At 40.9% G+C, this 22,548-nt stretch overlaps 1 non-coding gene across 1 annotated transcript; it reads right to left on the reverse strand.

The window, feature by feature from the left end:
• Positions 1–20,579: 20,579 nt before the first annotated feature.
• Positions 20,580–20,686, reverse strand: LOC118981049 (U6 spliceosomal RNA). Its single transcript, XR_005065260.1, has one exon. It is a non-coding gene; the product is annotated as a U6 spliceosomal RNA (small nuclear RNA).
• Positions 20,687–22,548: the final 1,862 nt, after the last annotated feature.

Raw genomic sequence — 22,548 nt, forward strand, 5'->3', positions numbered from 1 at the left:
TAATTGGGTGGTGCTGTATTGTGGTCTGAAGCCAGCCACTGGGTGTGTTGGTTCTAGAGCCTCTTGGGAGGGGCTCTTGTGCCAGCCAAGGTCTGCTGCTGCCTGTTACTAGCCCGACACTATTTGGTAGAGCTACAAGGTAATCTGCAGTTGGTTTCTGTGTGTGCTGGGCATGCATGAATGTGGTAGAGGTCACACTGTGAAACAAGGCTGGCTGCAACCAGTACCAGGCCTGGAGCTACTCAGCAAAAGGCCCATGGAACCTCAAGACATTCTATCACCTATTGGCTGCCCATAAGGCTCAGCCACTGAAAGAGCCTCAGGAGGTAAGTGAATTGTTGAGCTGGAGTCTCAGGGAGTCATCAGGGTGGGGTGAGTGCTGTTCATCTGGTCAATGCTGGTTCAAATTTGGCTGTGTGAGGGGAGGGCTCAATGCAGGAACAATGATTGCTGTCCTTCTATCCCTTGCTCTGAATGCACACAACTCGGTTTTCCTCATATGTTTCTGGCACACCCTGAGCCTTTGTCATTCAGCCAAAGCCCAGGGTGAGTTCTTGTGAGTGAGTGAATCTGTGTGCAGGTTTTGTTAGAGGTTGTCTGAGTTTTCTAGCAGTCTTCTGTCTCACCTAGAGGGATAGAATTCCCACTGATTTTTATAGCCAAAAATCAGTATTGTAGGGTTTCCTCTTCCTGGCACTGGTACTCTAGGCCAGGGAGCCTGATGTGGGGCTGGGATGTCATACTCATCAGGGGGTCTTCTCTAGCTGAACTATCCCCCCTGATTCTCAGCTGCCACACGTGAGTTTGGGGCCAGCCTATTTTGCATCTCCATTCCTCCTACCAGTCTTGATGTGGCTTCTTCTTTGTATCCTTAGTTATAGGACTTCTATCCAGCTAGTTTTCAGATGGTTCTCCAGGTTGATTATTCTGTAATTTAGTTGTAATTTTGATGTGGCCATGGGAAGAGATGAGCACAACATTCACCTACTTCATCATCTTGACTAGAACCTTAGATATGTTAACTTTTTATTTTATAATATTATTTAGTTCCCAGAATATTTGTTTTAGAGTTACTTTATTTTTTAAAAGATTTTATTTATTTATCTTTAGAGGGAAAGGGAAGGAGAGGGGGAGAGAAATATCAATGTATGGTTGCCTCTCATCTGTCCCCCGCTGGGAACTGGCCGGCAACCCAGGCATGTGCCGACTGGGAATCGAACCACGATCGTGTGGTTCACAGGCCTGCGCTCAATCCACTGAACTACACCAGCCAGGGCTAGAGTTACTTTAGAAAATATTTTATTTACTTTTAGAGAGAGGGAGAGGGAGGGGGAAAAAGAAGGAGAGAAACATCAATTGGTTTCCTCTCACATACCCTCAGCTGAGGACCTGTCTCAGAACCCAGGAATGTGCCCTGACTGAGATTCAAACTGGCAACCTCTCAGTTTGCAGGCCAGTGCTCAATCCAATGAGCCACAGCAGCTGAAGCTGGAGTTACTTTTATTTCATTAAAATATGAAACAGTGATCATGTGTTACCATAGAGATGGCATGGCTTACTAAAGTGGTGTGTTGAGAACTGAGCTGGTCAGTTTGGATAGACACAGAAAAATGAGTCCAATTTATAGTCTTCAAACACCTCAGAGCTGCCTAAGAGAATGTACATAGCACCTGATACACTAACATCATAAAAGTAGGCTACACTAACTCTATATTTGAGGGGATATTTTTTATTATCAGTGTCAATGTCAAAATTCATTTTTACTCGACAAATATGTCCACCACAATTCATGCAGTGTGATATGTACTGGATATGAAAAGGTCAATAAAATGGGGTTCTTGTTCTCCAAGATCTTATAATCTATGTAGTAAGAAGGCAAATACTAACAGAAAATGACAACAAAGCATTATAGGTGCTGGATTTGAAGTTTATATAGAGTGGTAAGCAGGGAAGGAAAAAGAGAAAGAGGAGAAAGTGAAATGAACTGAAAGAGTGGTCCAAGAAGAAAGAGAAAAATGAGGATATATGTCACATTATGAATGTGAAAGCTCTAAATATACTTAGCAATTCTATGAATAACCGGATTTACATCTGATTGTTGCCCATAGAGAATTGCCATGTCATGGTGCCCTTACATGCACTCTTTTAGGCAAAGGCATGAACTACAGCTAATCCGATTCCTATAGGGCTACCTTGTGATTCTCATGAGATATTGGAAGGTCCATATAAAGCTGTTACAAGGACACCTCCCACTCACAGTCCTGTCTTTCCTAGGAGGCTGTCAGGAGACTGTTTCTTATCTAGTTCTTGGTTGTAAGGAGATAGAAAGCTTCCTGTTCTGTGCTCCTCAGAATATAGCTGTGGAATATAAAATCTTTTAACTTCTGTCTAGATTTGGCTCCTTAGCAGCACAGTACCTCACGATTTGTGCTGTAGTATCTTGGCCCACCTTTTTTTCTGTGTTATCCTTTCTGATGTGTGGGACAAAGGTCACAGGTTGCTGACACCTTTGGTTAATCTTCCTTTCACTGTCTATGTAGTAATAAACTGTCTGAATTTATAAGTGGTTCATTTAATCTTTTCTGGTCAAATCTGTCAGGCCTTAACCTTGTCCTTGCCTTCTTTTTATTAGTGAGTTTCACAAATTCTGTGCCTAATGTGAATCTGGTAAGTTTATGATGTCCTCTTAGAAAATGTGGGGCTTCACAGGCCAGGTTAGGACAGCAGATACATTCCCTAGCATCTGGTAGCACACACTGTCCTTTATGTGGTAGGCAAAAGGGGAAGTAGCATCCTCCCACTAAGGGATTACACGGGCCATTTAGGAAAGATAACAATCCCCATGTCTAGGAGTGCAGCCTTGCCTAAGAAATGAGTAAGAAGAGAGAAGTAAGGATCCTCGCAAAGGCTGTGTGAGCCAGGTCAGGGGACAGGACTCCCAGGGATCAGTAGTATAACCTGTTGATAAATGTTTGGAGGTCAAGTGTCTAGAAGTAGGATCAAAACTAGTTGCTCAATTGATGTTTTGTTGTTTTTCAACAAAAACAACAAAAGGTTCAGTAAATGGTCACTTAAAACCAAAATTACATTGTAAAGGTATACTTTTACATTTGTAAAGGTATACTTACAGTGCAAGTTGTTCCTCTATGCCACCTTCTTCCCCTACAGCTTCCAGCTACAGTGTAAATCCAGAAGTGTCTATGTTAAAACTTGGTGTTCTGTTTTTCTGTAAATATAGGAAAAAACACCTAATATACTATGGGAAAACTTTCCATGGAGAGGTAAAAAAAAGTTAAAGTAACTTGTGAGTGAGGTTCAAAATGATTGTGTACCTATAAAAATGGGTAATTTGTCTGAAATGTGATACATGTTTGAAATTTCAATATTTACAAAGTATTTAAATTCCAGTGGTATTTAAAGTTTTCACTCTATAATGATATTTTGTTGGTTGGCAAATTAAAGGTTTCATTCTCAGTGGCCTTGGCTGCTCACTAGCAGGAGTAACTGATAAGCTCCAACAAAATTTGAGGCCCGCTTGCCAAGTAAAGTTTCTTGAAATAATGTCAGCTTCATTGACTCCCTGTGGAAGTCAAAGACAAATTCCTATCTTTTATAAACAAAAAAAAAAACAGTATGTTCCTGGTAGAAAATTTGTAGCTCCTACAAAAGTTGGCTATTTATCTTACAGTGAAAAAGATAGGAGACCTTGGCTGCACATGTTTCTGACAGATTGACTCAATTCTGTAAGGTCACAATGCCCTTTTAGAGAAAAGATAGGTGAGACTCCTCAGGTTGACTAGCCAGTTATAGACCAAGCCCTTGGTGAGCAAACAGACCTAGTTACTGAAGTGTTTGGTAACAAAACAAACAACCAGTCCTTTACATTGTCCTTGAGAACTCTGATGAGTTGCATAAGTAGTTACAGTTAGAGATAAGAGCAAGGGACACCGTAAAGCTAAAAAAGTATTTCATGGTTGTTGTTCAGGCTTCTGTGCCATTGAGAAAATGAAATTATTACCCTCTAATGAGTGACCCTAACCACAGAGAAGCACTCTCTAGTAATCAAGAGTAATCATTTATTGAGAGATATGCTAAATTCCACTCTTTTTCTAAAATATTTTTTTATTTAATTGCTTTTCAAGTACAGTTTTCTGCCTATTAATCCCGTCCCATCCCACCCCCAATGCTCCCCCCTCCCTCCCATTTCCACCCTTCTCAGTTGTTGTCCATGTATCCCTCATATATGTTCCTCTAAATCCCTCCCCTATTTCCCCTGAAATGCCCTCCCCTCTCCCCTCTGGTCACTGTCAGCCTGTTCTCTATTTCAGTGTCTTTGGTTATATTTTGCTTGCTTGTTTGTTTTGTTGTCTAGCTTCCTTTTCAAGGTGAGATCATATGGTATTTGCCCTTCAACACCTGGCTTATTTCACTCACCATAATGCTTTCCAGTTCCATCCATGATGTTGCAAAAGGTAGGAGCTCCTTTCTTTCTGCAGCATAAAATTCCATTGTGTATATGTACCATCGTTTTTTTGATCCATTCATTTACTGACGGGCACCTAGGTTGCTTCCAACTCTTGGCTATTGTAAATTGTGCTGCTATGAACATTGGGGTGCATAGGTTCTTTGGGATTGGTGTTTTAGGGTTCTTAGGATACAATCCTAGCAGTGGAATTGCTGGGTCAAAAGGCAAGTCCAATTTTAGTTTTCTGAGAAAATTTCATGCTGTTTTCCATAGTGGTTGTACCAGTCTGCAATCCCACCAACAGTGGACCAGAGTCCCCTTTTCCCCACACCCTCTCCAACATTTGTTGTTTATTGCTTTGTTTATGATAGCCATTCTCACTGGTGTAAAGTGGTATCTCATTGTGGTTTTAATTTGCATCTCTCTGATAGCAAGTGATACTGACCATCTCTTCATGTGTCTCTGGATCCTCTGTATGTCCTCCTTGCAGAAGTGTCTGTTCAAGTCCTTTCCCCATTTTTTAATTGGGTTAGTTGTCTTCTTTGAGTGGAGTGAGTTCTTTGTATATTTTGGAGATTAAACCTTTGTCTGAGGTATCATTGGCAAATATGTTTTCCCATACAGTTGGTTGTCTATTTATTTTAATGCTGTTTTCTTTAGCTGGGCAGAAGCTTTTTATTTTGATGAGATCCCATTTGTCTATTCTTCCCTTTATATTCTTTGCTCTAGGAGACATATCAGTAAAAATGTTGCTGCATGAAATATCTGAGATTGTCCTGCCAATGTTCTCTTCTAGGACTTTAATGGTGTCATGGCTTATATTTAAGTCTTTTATCCACCTTGAGTTTATTTTGGTGTATGGTGTAAGTTGGTGCTCGAGTTTCATTTTTTTGCATGTAGCTGTCCAGTTCTCCCAACACCATTTGTTAAAGAGGCTACCTTTACTCCATTTTATGTTACTGGCCCCTTTGTCAAATATTAATTGACTATAGAGAGTTGAGTTTATGTTCTCTATTCCATTGGTCTATGTACCTGTTTTTATGCCAGTACCAGGCTGTTTTGATTACAGTGGCTTTGTAATACAGTTTGATATAAGGTATTGTGATCCCTCCTACTTTGTTCTTCTTTTTTAACATTGCAGCTGCTATTCAGGGTCTTTTATGGTTCCATGTGAATTTTTGAAGTGTTTGTTCTATGTCTGTGAAATATGCCATTGGAACTTTAATAGGTATTGCATCGGATCTGTAAATTGCTTTGGGTAGTATGGACATTTTGATGGTGTTAATTCTCTCAATCCATGAACACAGTATATGTCTCCATTTGTTTGTGTCTTCCTTGACTTCTTTCTTCAGTGTTGTGTAGTTTTCTGCATACAGGTCTTTTACCTCCTTGGTTAGATTTATTTCCAGATATTTTATTTTTGTTTTTGCTATATCGAATGGGATTTTTTCTTGATTTCTGCTTCTGCTGATTCATTGTTAGTATACAAAAATGCCTTTGATTTCTGGATATTGACTTTGTATCCCGCTGTTTTGCCAAATTCATTTATTAGTTTGAGCAGTTTTTTGGTAGAGGCTATAGGATTTTCCATGTACACTATCATGTCATCTGTGAACAATGCCAGGTTTTTTTCCTCCTTTCCAATTTGAATGCCTTTTATTTCCTTTAATTGCCTAATCACTGAGGCTAAAACTTCCAATACTATATTAAATAGAAGTGGTGAAAGTGGACAACCTTGTCTTGCTCCTGATCTTAGTGGAAAAGCTTTTAGTTTTTGCCCATTGAGTATGATGTTTGCTGTAGGTCTTTCATATATGGCCTTTATTGTATTGAGGAATGCTTCCTCTATTCCCACTTTGCTGAGTACCTTTATCATAAATGGGTGTTGTACCTTATCAAAAGCTTTTCCCGCATCTATTGATATGACCCTGTGGTTTTTGTCCTTGCTTTTGTTTATGTGGTGTATTACATTTACTGATTTGGGGATATTGAACCATCCTTACATCCCTGGGATGAATCCCACTTGGTCGTGGTGTATGATCTTTTTGATGTATTGTTGGATGCGATTTGCCAATATTTTGTTGAGGATTTTAGCGTCTATGTTCATCAGCAATATTGGCCTGAAGTTTTCTTTCTTTGTTGTGTCTCTATCTGGTTTTGGAATTAGGATGAAGCTGGCTTCATAAAAAGAGTTTGGGAGTTTCCCATATTTTGGATTTTTTGGAATAGTCTGTGAAGAATAGGGGTTAGCTCTTCCTTAAATGCTTTGTAGAATTCTCCTGTGAAACCATCTGGTCCAGGGCTTTTGTGTGATGGGAGTTTTTTGATTACTGCTTCAATTTCATCTGCTGTTATTGGTCTGTTCAGTCTGTCTTCTTGTTCTTCATTGAGTTTTGGAAGATTATATTTTTTCTAGAAATTTGTCCATTTCACCTAGGTTTTCAAATTTCTTGGCATGCACTTCTTCCTAGTAATTTCTTACAATTCCTTCTATTTCTGTGGTATCAGTTGTAATTTCTCCTCTTTCATTTCTTATTGTATTTATTTGTGTCCTCTCTCTTCTTTTCTTGATGAGCCTACTTAAAGGCTTGTCTATTGTGTTTATCTTTTCAAAAAACCAATTCTTGGATTCATTGATCCTTAGAATAGTGCTTTTAGTCTCTATGCCATTTAATTCTGCTCCGATCTTGGTTATTTCCTTTGTTCTACTTACTCTGGGCTGTCTTTGTTGTTGTTCCTCGAGTTCTTGTAGGTGTAGGATTAGGTTGTTTGCTTGAAATGTTTCTATTTTCTTTAGGTAAGCCTGTATTGCTATGAACTTCCCTCTCAGGACTGCCATCGCTGCGTCCCATAAGTTCTGGGTTATTGTGAGTTCATTTTCATTTGTTTCCAGAAACTTTTTGATTTCTTCCCTAATTTCAATCTTGAATCATTCGTTGTGTAATAGCATACCATTAAGTCTCCGTGATTTTGGGTGTTTGAGGTTTTTCATGTGGGGTTGATTTCTAATTTCAGTCCCTTGTGGTCAGAGAAAATGCTTGGGATGATTTCCATTTTCTTGAGTTTGTTGAGGCTTGTTTTGTGTCCTATCATGTGGTCTATTTTTGAAAATGTTCCATGTGCATTTGAAAAGAATGTGTATTTAACTTCTTTGGGATGAAGGGCTCTCTATATATCAGTCAAGTCCATTTCACCTAGGGCGTTGTTTAGTGCAGCTATATCTTTGTTGATATTTTGTTTGGAAGATCTGTCCATTTTTGACAGTGTGGTGTTAAAATCTCGTACTATAATTGTATTGCTGTCAATATCTTTCTTGAAGTCTTCTAGGATTTTTCTTATATATTTGGGTGCTCCTATGTTGGGTGCATATGTATTTATGATGTCAATGTCTTCTTGGTGGATTTTTCCCTTGAGTATTATGAAGTAACCTTCTGGGTCTCTCTTTATGGCCCTTTTTTTGAAGTCTATTTTGTCTGATATGAGAATTGCTACCCCAACTTTTTTTTCTCGACCATTTGCTTGGAAAATTTGTTTCCCTCCTTTCACTTTTATTCTGTGATGGTCTTTTGTCTAGAGGTGGGTGTCTTGTAGGCAGCATATGTGTGGGTCATGCTTTCTTATCCGTTCAGCTATTCTATGTCTTTTGATTGGAGCATTTAACCCACTTACATTTAAGGTTATTATTGATAGGTACTTATTCATTGCCGTTTTTGTACCACAGTTCCTCTCTGTCTCTCTCTTTTCCTTTCTTTCCTTAGAGCAGTCCTTTTAGTATTTCTTGTGGAGCTGGTTTGGTGGAGGCATATTCTTTTAGACTTCTTTTGTCTTGGACGCACTTTATTTGGCCTTCTATCTTGATTGAGATCTTTGGTGGGTAAAGTAGCCTTGGTTGTAGGCCTCTGGTTCTCATTAATTGAAATATTTCTTGCCATTCTCTTCTTGCTTGGGGTGTTTCCATTGAGAAGTCAGTATCTAACCTTATTGGGGCTCCCTTGTATGTTACTTCCTTTTTCTCCCTTGCTGCCTTTAAGATTCTCTCTTTGTCTTGGAATTTTGTCCTTTTAATGATGATGTATCTTGAAGTGGGCCTCTTTGGGTTCCTCTTGAATAGGACTGTCTGTGATTCCTGGATTCATGTAACTTTTTCTCTCATCAAATTAGGAAAATTTTCCATCGTTACTCTTTCAAATAGGTTTTCTATCCCTTGTTCTTCTTCTTCTCCTTCTGGTATTCCTATTATTCAGATATTATACGTTTCATATTATCTTGCATTTCTCTTAGTCCCTCTTCATTCTTTTTGAGCCTCTTTTCCCTTTCTTGCTCTTTCTGGGAGATTCTTTCTACAGTGTCCTCCAAGTCGCTGATCCGATCTTCTGCCTTATTGATCCTGCTCTTCATTCCTTCTACTGTGTTCTTCAGTTCCGAAATTGTATTCTTTATTTCCTCTTGGCCTTTGCCGATAGTTTCTATTTCCTTTTTCATGTTGATATAGTTTGCGGAGAGCTCATTGTAGCCACCCTGTAGTTTCTGGTAGCTCATTGTGAGCTCTTTGAATTTCCTGATAACTAGTGCTTTGAATTCAATATCTGATAGCTGACTTGCCTCTCTTTCATCTGACATTATTTCTGAGACTTCCACCTTTTCTTTCATTTGGGCATTGTTTCTTTGTCTTCCCATTGCTTATGAGACTCTTCCTATTAGCCTCAGCTTCTTAAATTGATCTGTTCTCACTCCCTAGTTTTATCGTGTGAACTTCTGTGGTAAAATACCTGTGAAATTCAGTGGTGCAGTCTCCTGCAGGTATCTTGATGTTCTCCTCTTCCATCTACTCCTTTCTTTGTGTGTGCGTGATCAGCTGGAGGGGGGGGTAAAATGGTTTATGACAGCAGGAGAGTACTTCGTGATATTTACAGTCACAGCCAGTAGAGAAGAGATAGAAAATCTTTAGGCTCTATATAGTGTTAACTGTAATCTTCAACCCAATTTGCCACTTTTAAGAAAGGATAGACCAAAGATAAATCTCTTGTTGGGGAGGGAAGCCTTGTGAGTTGTATCTAGAAAGCAGTGAGGTTGTGTGTGGTCAGATTTTGAGGTAAGGTGAGAGTAAAGAATAATAAATAGGTGTAGCGTGTGAGCAAGTAGAGTTAATCACTACAGTAATAGAATTCAGGAACCTGTAAAGTGGGATAAGACCCGAGAGATGTGTTGTGAAGTATTTACAGTGGTATAGAAAGCAACAAACAAACACACAAAAAAGGGCAAGGGAAGTGAGGAAAAAGCAATAAATTTGGGGTGAAAGGAAGAAGGACTAAAATAGGAAAAAAGAAAGGAGAGGAACAGAGTACTGAAAGATACAGCAACAATAAAATTTAAAAAATATACGATTACTGAAAAAAAAAGTTTTAAAAAAAGTAAAAAAAAAAGTTTAAAAAAAGTTAAAAAAAACCCCACAACTCCTCCCTTGTTGGTTTAAACTGTCCAATCCGGTTTTCCTGGTTTTGGCAGGACCGCTCTGTGGGCTGGGTTGTAGGCCCAGGCACACACCTGCCCGCCAGCCAGGCTACCAGACTAGTGTGCGGGCGCCCGCCCACCCGACAGGCTGCTCGTGTCCCACGGGATCTGGTACCCGTCCTTCCCAGTCCTGTGGCTGGGTGAGAAGCAAGTCAAGCTGCCTTCACAGGAGAACACCTTAGTCCACTTTCCAGTAAAAACTTGTCCAGAAAGCGTGCCTCTCAGCCCAGCCCAATGCCCAACCTGACTGGTTAAGACAATGCTCCTCTCAAATTTCCTGGGCTGGCAGGCTGGTGGGCTGGTGACCAGAGAGGTCTCAACTGAACATGGCCCCCTGTCCTTGCCACCCTCCCTGCACACCTAGGCAGACAGGTCTCTGCCACCCAGCCCCACCTAGATGGTGAGGGAGGGAGCTAGCTCCTCCAAGGACCCCGCAGCTTGCCCAATGCTCCACTGGGTGCTGGGCTCCCTATGAGTACTCCGTGGCACTGGCCGCAGATGGCCTCTATACCCCTAATGAGGTGGTAGCTGCAGCTCCGAGTTATTACGGCTTGGCCGAGGGCAGCCGGCCCTGCCGCTGCCGCTTTTGTCTTTACTCTCAAGTGCTGGGCTCCTGATGAGTCCTCTGTGACAGACGCCCCAATGCTGGCCATAGACAGAAGCCTCTGGGCCCTGGAAGCTGCGGCAGCAGCAGCTCGGAGGTCTTTACCCGCCAGCCAATGGCTGCTGGTCCTGCCGCTGCTGCTTTTGACTTTACTCTGGTGTGCCAGGCTCCCGATGAGTCCTCTGTGGCAGATGCCCCTGTCGTTGGGCGCAGGCGGAAGCCTCTGGGCCCTGACTGCTGCGGCAGCCACAGCTCCAGGGCCGTTATGTGCCAGCCGAGGGCTGCCACCGGCCAGGCCACCTCTGTCCTTACTAGCATCCCTGAGACCCCAACGACCTGTAGCTGTCTGGTTTGTCACTATCTCTGGTCTGTTATTTTCATAAATGCTGGGGAATTGTTGGTTGGGGAATTGATTGCGCTGTTCTTCAGTAAATCTGCCAGGATTTTCTCCCAGGTGTATGAGAACTGGAGTCGTTCTGTCCTACTCTGCCGGCATTTTCCTCTCTACTAAATTCCACTCTTACAATGACCAGGAGATGTGGGAAATTAGCAAAAGGCAATGAGAGTATAGAGGCTTGGCCATTCTAAGCAGCAGATAAGGGATCCATACTAGTTTTCACAGGTGAGAAGGAATGGAAATCACTGTGTTACTTAAAGACTAACCCCATGCTCCCAGCAAACATGTCCACATGCATTTTGGCTGATGCCACAAACATGGAAGAATAACATGTAAAGTCCAGTCATGGTTTGTTGTAGTTGGTCCTTGCATTCATAATAAACAGTGGTCTATCTGAGATGAGTTTCTGTCATCTGATAAACACATGAATGAGAATAAGGAAAGGTATAACTTCCCTTAGGTCCACTGTAACCTGAGCTTGGATTTGTGGTGGAGAACATGAGCACTCAGATGATGAGATAGTCATACAGGGTCAGATTGACTTGTTTACTAGATCATTACTACCTTCCTACCAGGGATAAGAGATAGCCTTTTGTTCTCCAGAGATAGCCTCCAGATCCTGTCCAACAAACTGTCAGAATGGAAGCCTGAACATAGAACTGGGAAAATTTCCTTCAGGTTAATTAGGAGGAAAAAATACAATCTAATTTCTAAACCATAGGACCATGTAGTCCTGGCTATTATGCCAGGGGGAGGGGTTCCAAAAAAGAGATTGATAATTTTACCCTTGTCTTAGTCTGCTTGGGCTACTAAAACAACATGCCATAGACTGGATGGCTTAAACAACAGAAATTTATTTCTTATATTCTGGAAGCTGGGAAGTTCAACATCAAAGTGCTAGCATATGCACAGTCTGGTAAGAGCTTATTTCCTGGTTTATAGACAGCTGTCTTCTCGTTATGACTTCATATCATGGAAGTGTCAGGGGAACTCTATGAGGTCTCTTTTCTAAGGGCACTAGTTGCATTCATGAGGGCTCTATTCTTATTACCTAATCACATCCCCAAATCTCCACCTCCAAATGCCATCACACTTGGGGGTAAAGATTTCAACATATGAGTTTCTAGGGGACATAGCTATTCAGTTCATTGCACTCATGAAGAAAACTCTATCAGACCATGAGAGAATTACAAAATTTAAAGATCCTGATTACAGCAGGGAGGGATTGGTGCCCAGCTTTGGCATCTACTGTGCACAAGTAGAATGACCAAGAGGACCTTGCTGAAGTTTTTGCTATTGAAATCAGTATTGAAACTGTTAACAGAGCAGACTGAGGCCCATTCATGTGTTGCCTTGGTGTAATACCCAACAATTAATGCTGGAAGGAGTGGGTCTTTATTTACAACATTCCAACCTTGGGAGAGTTTAGAGCACCTCATCTCAAAGCCCTCCTTTCCCACAAGACCCAGAACTTCCCATTCTGCCCGCCAGGCCACTAATCAAAAACATGCCCCAAAGTTTCCCATGTTCTTATCTGGTCTTTGGCTGAACAAACAGTTCTCCAATCCCTCTGGAAGGTACCAAAGTCACCATCCTCTCACAGCTGCTCTCTTCTTCAGGATCTGGTGTATGTTACCAGCAGTCTTCATTTAATAGTCTAGGAAAGCATGTGCTGCATTACTCTGGATCATGGTGAAACTCAGGAAAAGCACAGGTCTTAAAAGTCGAGGTAAAATTCAGGTATAGGAGGACAGGATCTTGCAAGGAAGTCCTTTGCAGCTCTAGACTCTGCTGGAGCAGGCACGGTCACAGCAGCAGCATCTCCTTTATTAGTCCAGGCTGTATGGCCTACTTCCACACTATAAACTAACTACATAGCTGCTTTTTTACTTCTCCCTTCTCATGGCTCTCTTTCAAACCACATGGAAAAAATCCCTTAGTACAGACAGCATGTCTCCTCCCTCACTACTACTCCCTGCATGGCCAAGAGCAGAGAGAGAGAAAGAGAGCAGGAGTGAGAGAGCCTCATGGCTACTACTTCACCCCTACTTCATGGCTCTTCTACTCTCTTCCAAGCCACATGGCTGAGAGCGAGAATAACTGCTGCACTTGAGTTTTAAATCCTGTCCTGCAACTTCCTCTGTAACCCCATTTCCAACTCCTCCCACAGTGGGTTACATCTACCTGTCTTCTGCTTTTCTCCAGCTGCCATTGTTAGTCTGGGGAGGCATGGCCCCTGACAGAGTGAATGATCTTCCTGGCTTCTCCTGCTGGCACTGTAACTGGTGAACTGCTTCCCAGCTTAATGCATATACTGAAAACTCCCCGATAGCTTAAAGCCATGCCCATCTCCTGTGCAGATGTAACTGGCTCAACTATTTATCATGACTATGAAGCTAACCAAGTTGCCAAAGATATGCAAAATCTCTCAACTGCTGCGCTCTGCTTCTCCCTCCTCCACGCAACAGCTGTGGAGGTTTTGGGGACTTTTTTCCAGACCCCTGCTCTACCCCATTACAATACAACACCTTCAACATTACTTCCCTATCCAGACATTTCCCTCTTCAAGACAACAAAGGACTAGGACTAAGGCTGAGGTCCCTTCTTCCCTAAGGGGGATTAAAGTCCTTGTGCACTGGTCAAGGTATGTCGGGGACTTAGTGGCAACCAAACCTTTGACAAACTAAGGTTGCTAAACCTTTTCAGCTCTTTTGGACACTGGCACACAAGCCACTGTGGTGCTGGGCAGCGCCCATTGATATGGCCAGTATGATATGCTGAACGATGCCCTCCCCAAAGATGTTCACATGCTAACGCCTAGAACCTATGAATATGGACTGAGTTCGTTGTTCTGACTGAGGGATTCTTTTTAAAAAATGAAACAAGAATATTTATTTATTTATTCATTCATTTATTCATTCATTCATTCATTTAAATTGATTGGAGTGACATTGGTTAATAAAATTATATAGGTTTCAGGTATACAATTCTGTAGTGCATTATCTGTATATTGTATTGTGTGTTTACCACCCGAAGTCAAGTCAGACTGAAGGGTTCTGATGTGCAATGTTGAACATCACTGATGCACTCTGCTGAAACTATGTGATGAAAGCTAGTTTGCCTTCATGTGTGGGTTCAATTAAAATATATGTGTAATGTGCTGCCACAAGGCAATTTAGACTGCCTTAGATAGATGAATCCATATGTGAGTAACCAGAGCTGGAGGATTAACCTTAACAAAAATCAGTGGCCAAAAACTCAAGTACTGTTTTTGGTAACTATGTGGGCTGATGCCTAGAAAACAACCCCTGAGCCTGATAAAGAAAAGCTGATGATCTTAAAAAATCCAGCAAACAAAAAGGGGGTACAACATCTGATGGACTTGCTCTGTATTTGAGGTACATCATACCTCACACGAGGACCTGCTCAGCCCATTACATAAGATCATTCAAAAGTAGCCATTTTTCCCTGGCCAGTGTGGCTCGGTGGATTGAGTGCCAGCCTGTGTGTGAACCAAAGCATCACCAGTTCAGTTCCCAGTTAGAGCACGTGCCTGAGTTGTGAGTCAGGTCCCCAGTAGGGGCGTGCAAGAAGCAAACACACATTGATGTTTCTCTCTCTCTTTCCCCCACCATTCCCCTCTCTCTAAAACTAAATAAATAAATAAAATCTTTTTAAAAATGTAGCCATCTTTGAATGTGGCCCTGACAAACAACAGGCCCTAGAAACTGCCTAGCAAGCTATGCAAACTTCCACTTGGGCCATTTGGGTCTAAGGAGCTCTTTCAGCTACAAGTGTCAGTAATTGAGAATTATACAGACCAGAGCTTGTGACAAAAATACCTGGCCACCAGGCAGCAGGTAACTACCTGGTATACCCCATTTGAATGACTATTACTGCCTTGTTATTAGGTGCTGATAGAGTCTGACAGACTAACAAAGCAACAGCAGTGTTGTGACACCCTTATACTTCTACCAGGGGATGGATCAGAAATGAGAACACCAACAAAATGAATATTACTTAACAAGTATTCATTATTAAGTGAATGTGATATGTTCAGGGAAAAAATAATCTAGGCATTAGGGAGTCTCACAGCTGTGTGAAAAACTGACTGATCACTTTCCAGATGACACAGTCTCACATATGTGGTCTGTGCTAACACCTTGGTCTTATTGGGCATTGTAGTACACTTAAGGTTTCTGAGGACACCTGACCTGGTTAACAGATCAGCCAGCTAAGTTCAAGGCCAATTAGGTTTATTGGGCCACTGCTGCTGTGCAGTCACAAAGAAAACTGTGTAGTATAACAGCACATGGAAAAAAGAACTTTGTTCAATAGTGTATTTCCATGGTGTTTTCCCTGGAAAACAATCTTCAAAATGTACCCTGTTACCTGTTCATTGACTCATGTGCAAAAGCCAGTGGGCAGGCAGGGTGGTACTTGGCAGTGGAATGACTAGATGATCAAGTCTCATCCTCTGTAAGGACAAACATTATATGGCAGCAAGTTGCACAAGACCCACAACCCCTGTCTATGTTCCACATGCATATAACTATATAACCATATAACTTCCCCATTTGGCCTATGCAGAGGACAGATGAATCTTAGAGAATGACAGTGGGTGGTTGTAAGCTGAACCAGGAGGTGACTTAAATCGCAGCTCAGTTTTTCTGGAGTGTGGCACCTGTTCATGGGTCACATGTTGTACCTCACTGTTAGGAGCCTGCTGAGACTTGATTATAGCTATAGGTCTAGAAGCAAAGAGGGAGGCTTCAGGACAATCAGAATCTTTCATGGCAACTGCCTTGGGTGAAGCCATTATAGTTTCTTTAGGCCATGTAGTCTAATCTCCTCAGTTTGGGGTGGAATGGTCAGGAACACTGGGAGTGGGAAAGCTGTTACCACTGAAGATGAGGAGTCCACTGCAGTTGTAGATGGGGAGGCTGTTTCACTGGTAAAGCAGACTTATCAGAATTTAAAGGCTTTACATCTCAATTTTATCAAGGTCTCACCACGTTTCCCTTCTGATATATAAAATCCCATTCTTTTCTATTCAATGTCCCCAGTTTAACAGTAAACACCCCAGTAGTCTGAAGTTCTATTTGTATTATGATTTACCTTAATCATTGGATGAGATTTTGTGTTTGTTTTTTAGCAATGTCAGCCCTACAGCTGCAGGAGATAAGGCTCTCCTTTGGAGAATGCCTAGAAGGTTTCAGATAATTTACCTGTTGCTTGAACTGTGAATTCAAATCCATTAGCCTACTTTTTTGCTTCACTACTTTATCCAGTGACATTAGGAACAATCAATCAACCTTATATTCATGAGTTTTCCAAAAATGCTTAAAAATATTACATAAACAGTCACCCAGCTCCTTGCTTCTTATAAGTGGTTGATTAGTAATATACAATACAGATATTTTGCACAACTGTATTGCCAGATCATGCAATGACCTATTGGTGTACTCTTTACGACTAAAAGTGGTCATTAGCATATTTAAATCCAGTAACTATAGAGAGCTAACTCCATAAACTCTGGACCAATTCAGAAAAGTTATTCTTAACACCTATTCCTCTAGAACCACTCTCAGTACCAAAATCTGCATTAGTCAGGATTCTCCAGAGAAACAGAATCAATAGGATATCAAATAATTCATTCATTCATTCATGCATTCATTCATTTATTATGAAATATTGGCTTAAGTGATAATGGAGGCTAAGGAGATCCACAATCTGCCATGTGTAAGCTAAAGTCCCAGGAAATATCTGAAGGCATGAATACCAGAGGGAGCTGATGGTACAAGTCTCAGTCTGGGGGCAAGAGAAGTCTGATGTCCCAGTTCAACCAGAAAGACACAGAGGGGATAAATTCTACCTTCTGCTTTTTTATCTATTCAGGCTCTCAACAGATTGGATGATATACACACGCATTGGGGAAGGCAATATTTTCTATTTAGTCTAAAAATTCAAAGGTTAATATCACTCAGAAATATCCTCACAGATATACCCAGAGATAGCATTTAGCCAGTCGTCTGGGTACCCTGTGATCCAGTCAAGTTGACACATAGAATTAACTATCACATTGATCAAATTTGTGGTACCATAAAGGAACACCTGGATATAGTATCCATCCAGGTATATTATCACACAGAGTACTATAAGTTATCTACAATTCAAGACTGGACCCAAAAATCAAGGCTTAGTAATCCCAGAACACAAAGGCAAGAAGCCTGGTGAATGTACCCAGACTGCCAGCTACACAGCTGAGTGGCAAAGGGAGCTTTGGGAACACAGCCAGTCCTGGCAAATAAACTATGTAGGTCCCTTCCCTTCCCCTTGAGAGTATATCTGAGCATTGACTTCATAGACACCTTTTCAGGGTATAGCATTGCCATCCCCATCCACTTAGCAAATGGGGACCATACTATTTATTGCATCTTAGATAGGTGTTACATATTTTGATTCTCTAAACACGTGATTAGACATTGCTACTGTCTTTATACTGAAAAATGACAAACAGAAGGCAAATTATATAGACATTCTCTGGAGTTTTTAAGCCCCATATCACCCCCTGGTAGTAGTGAATTGAAAGGTAAATGGATTCTCAAAGGAGAAAATAAACAAGATAACTGGACCTGGGTGGTGTGGCTCAGTGAATTGAATGCCAGCTTGCAAACAAAAGGGTCCTCAGTTCGATTCCCAGTCAGAGCACACGCCTGGGTTGCGGGTCACGTCCCAAGTAGGGGGTGCTCAAAACACAACCACATATTGATGTTTCTCTCCCTCTCTTTCTCTTTCCCTTCCCTTCTCTAAAATTAAGTTAATAAAATATTTTTTAAAAAACGATAACTGGAAAAGCAAGGCTCATATCCCAGTAAAATACACCTAAGACAGGCAGTTTGGGCTTTAAATATGGTCATTTCTCAGAAGGATGATGCCTCCCATTTAAATAAAAATGCCTAATCAGGAGGTCAGGGAGGTGAGAGAAGGCCCATACTGGCTGTAAGAAAATCCAGACCACATGTTCACTCTTCTTGCTCTGCTGTTTCCACTCCTACACCTACTCCTGGGAAATCAGGCTACTAGAATTTGCAAGAAGCAAGAAGATGTAGTGGGTGGTAGACTCTTTGTTTGTCTATGCTTGCTGGATTTAGGCAATTTTGGATATTGATAATAGCAATCATAAATATGAGGTGATAATGCCTCAGATGGTCCGGACATGGCCCACATGTCAGAGGATGGGAGATAATCTCAGATGGTACAAGAAATATAAAGAAGAAATTTTCAAAACACAGAGGTATGAGATCAGGGTTTAGGTAAGACATTGGCACAGTTAGAAAAAATGGTGCAGTAATTGTTGCAGGAAGAGCAGGAACATTATTATCTTTCAATAATGTGAAAGATAATAACAACCCTGGCTTGTGGGGAGGGAAGGTCTTTGACCCTGGGTGGTCAAGTGTGGAAGGAGAGACCATTAATTTCTCTATGCTTCTCAGTTCTTGTCCACAACACATCTGGCTAATACAGACTACCACTATCATTCATAACTTAATTGCCAACCAAGAAAGAATCTTAATCTAAGAACTCTCAGAAACCATCCCCCCAATATCTACTGAGTCCAGAAAGAACAGCCTTCACTTGAAATAAAGAACAAGAAAAACATTCAAACATTGATATGACTCCATTTAATCCTATACTGTTATTGTTGGCTCTTTTCTATGATTTTACATATTTTACTGGCAGAGGTCTCTTCTCCAGATGGGTTCAATTACCCCACTAGGAGTTTTTGTCATGATCACTCTTGTTCAACATTGTCTAAGTCAAACAGAGCAGATTTGGTATAAGCCTCTATAAGTACAATTAATTGAAATATCTTATTGGGTGGTATAATGAAGAATCTGGCCCCATTTATATTTATATATATATATATATATATTTATAAAATTTATAATTTTTAAATTTAATTCTTGTTCAAGTACAGCTTTCTGTCTTATATTTCCAACCCTGCCCGCCCCCCTGCCCCGTGCTCCCCACCTCCCTCCCATTTCCGCCCCCCACCCTTAGTTATTGTCCGTGTGTCCTTTATACTTGTTCATGTGAGTACTTCCCCTTTTCCCCTGTGATTCTCTCCCCTCTCCCCTCTGGATCCTGTCAGCCTGTTCCGTATTTGAGTGTCATTGGTCATATTTTGCTTGCTTGTTTGTTTTGTTTACGTTAACAGTGATATCATATGGTATTTGTCTTTCACCGCCTGGCTTATTTCACTCAGCATAATGCTCTCCAGTTCCATCCATGATGTGGCAAAGGGTAGGAGTTTCTTCTTCCTTTCTGCAGCATAGAATTCCATTGTATAAATGTACCATAGCTTTTTGATCCAGTCATTGACTGATGGGCATCTATCTAGGTTGCTTCCAGCTCTTGGCTATCGTGAATTGTACTGCTATGAACATCGGGGTGCATAGGTTCTTTGGGATTGGTGTTTCAGGGTTCTTAGGATATACTCCTAATAGCGGAATTGCTGGGTCAAAAAGCATGTTCATTTTTAGTTTTCTTAGAAAATTCCATACTGTTTTCCATAGTGGTTGTACCAGTCTGCAATCCCACCAACAGTGAACTAGGGTCCCCTTTTCCCCACAACCTCTCCAGCACTTGTTGTTTGTTTCTTTGTTTATGATAGCCATTCTGACTGGTGTAAAGTGGTATCTCATTGTGGTTTTAATTTGCATCTCTCTGATAGGTAGTGATATCGAGCATCTTTTCATGTGTCTCTGGATCCTCTGTATGTCCTCCTTGGAGAAATGTCTGTTCAAGTCCTTTGCCCATNCTCTCTGTTCTATTCCATTGGTTTATGTGCCTGTTTTTGTGCCAGTACCATGCTGTTTTGATTACAGTGGCTTTGTAATACAGTTTGATATCAGGTATTGTGATCCCTCCTACTTTGTTCTTCTTTCTCAACATTGCAGCTGCTATTCGGGGTCTTTTATGGTTCCATATAAATTTTTGGAGTGTTTGTTCTATGTCTGTGAAATATGCCATTGGTACTTGAATAGGTATTGCATTGAATCTGTAAATTGCTTTGGGTAGTATGGACATTTTGATGATGTTAATTCTTCCAATCCATGAACACAGTATAAGTTTCCATTTATTTGTGTCTTCCTTGACTTCTTTCTTCAGTGTTGTGTAGTTTTCTGCATACAGGTCTTTTACCTCCTTGGTTAGGTTTATTCCCAGGGTTTTTTTTTTTGCTATATCGAATGGGATTTTTTTCTTGATTTCTGCTTCTGCTGCTTCATTGTTGGTATACAAAAATGCCTTTGATTTCTGGATATTGACTTTGTATCCCGCTGTTTTGCCAAATTCATTTATTAGTTAGAGCAGTTTTTTTTGGTAGAGGCTATAGGATTTTCCATGTACACTATCATGTCATCTGCAAAGAGTGCCAGTTTTGTTTCCTCCTTTCCAATTTGGATGCCTTTTATTTCTTTTTCTTGTCTGATCACTGTGGCTAGAACTTCCAATACTATATTGAATAGAAGTGGTGAAAGTGGGCAACCTTGTCTTGTTCCTGATCTTAGTGGAAAAGATTTTAGTTTTTGCCCATTAAAAATATAGAACACTTCATGAATTTGCATGTCATCCTTGCGCAGGGGCCACGTTAATCTTCTCTGTATCATTCCAATTTTAGTATATGTGCTGTGGAAGTGAGCACCCATTTTTTATATTTATGTTTACTGGTCACAGCTGTAACACCTCATCCCTTCCTCTTCATCTGCCCACATTTAGGCAAGCTGATAAGAAACCTGAGTGCACCCTCCATTGGAGCTGGTGGCAATTTCAAATCATGTAAACTCCTGTTCATACATAGGGATTCTCACCCAGGCCCCATCCCCTAACCACAATAAAAACCCCAAGCCAATCTTCTTTCTTTGCCTTCTCAGGATATATTCAGACCTGATTGGGAAGCCTGACAGTCCTCCCTCAAAATTCTCATTATGTGAGTAATAAACTTTTGAATACTTTCTTGGTGTGTATGCAGCATCATCTAAACCTAATTTTAGGTGGGAGTTCATCCTGTGTTTCAGGGCAGGTACAATTATTGGCAATATGAGCAGGATAGTCTAGATGATGGCCAACACCACTGATGGTCTTTTTTCTTCTTCCTCAATTTGCTAACTTTCTCTGCTGTCTGTTCGAAAGTATGCAACATGAGCTGTTATTTACTGGTTGGCTTGCTTTTTGAGTTGTTCTTTGTGTTGCATTTGCTGAGTTCCAGCTAGTTTTTATTATAGATTTCACCAAACTAAGTTGGAAGTTTTGATAAGTAATTGGTATTTAGGGACTGAAATATGAGATTGACACCCTTTTTAAAGTAGCTTATCATTTGTCTTGGCTCAGACTCATCTATGTGTCTTAGAATGAACAATGTGTCTCAAGTGTAGAATGAGTTGTGATTGACACTAGGCTCAAGGGAATAACTTTTGCTCTCTGCCTAAATGGTTGTGTTTCAACCAGGCATTTGTTTCCAATTTCCTAGAGCCCTCAGAGAAAAATTATACCATGTGCAATATGCAATATATGGATCTGTCAGGGGTCACTTGTGTGGAAGAAGAGCAGTCACTATTTGAAGATCAGTTGTTTTCCAAAGATTTGAATTGTTGAGGCCCATAACCCTAAAGATGGATGGCTTACTAGGACTTCACAAAATGCTTTTGTTTCTGTTGCTGCATATGCCTATCACCAATAAAGATCCTGATCCTGGGGATAAGATGGAAAAAAAAGTCAACGACACTCCTGTAGCATACCAAGAGATTAATTCAAACCCAGCTTAAGCCCAGGGTCCTTAAACACTAAAAAGCAAATATTGCTATATGGGAGACCCTTAACCCTAATGATAACAACAGAGACTCTGCGGAAAAAGAAATTTCTAAATAAATAGGGTAGGAAGAATGCCACCAAGATATGGAAAAAGAGAAGGAAGGGAGGGGGGAGAGAGAGAGAGAACAAACCTGACATAGGTGAAGAAAAAAAAATGAGACAAAGGTCCAGAAGTTGACCCAATTGGAAATCTAACATTTACTAAATGAATTCACACAAGTAAAAGGTAAAGGGGCACTAACTGGCTATTGTGCTTCTGCAGCATAGATGCAAATTGACTTTAACAACTGTTGAACCACAAAATTGGCAATAGTTCATGGCCTTAATTGATTCTGGGGCTCAAATTGTAGTTATACTTGGGGATCTCACTAAATTTATACATGGTGTCCTGGATAATTTTATGTGTCAATTTGCAGTTTGTTTTTTAAATAAGATTAGCATATAAATCAGTAAACTTTGATTGAGCAGACTTTCCCCCATAATGTGAGTGGGGCTCATCCAACCAACTGAAGGCTTGAATGGAATAAGGAGACTCTCTTGCTATGAACAAGAGGTAATTCTCCAGAAGACTGCTGTTCAACTTCATCTGCACCATCAGCTTCCCTGGGTCTTCAGCCTACTGTCCCATACTGCAAAGTCTGGACTCTATAACCTTGTGATCAGATTCTTTAAAACAAATATCTACATCTATCTATC

The sequence above is a fragment of the Sturnira hondurensis genome, unplaced genomic scaffold (assembly GCF_014824575.4).
Source record: "Sturnira hondurensis isolate 20B ecotype Veracruz unplaced genomic scaffold, ASM1482457v3 Scaffold0023441, whole genome shotgun sequence".
NCBI lineage: Eukaryota > Metazoa > Chordata > Mammalia > Chiroptera > Phyllostomidae > Sturnira > Sturnira hondurensis.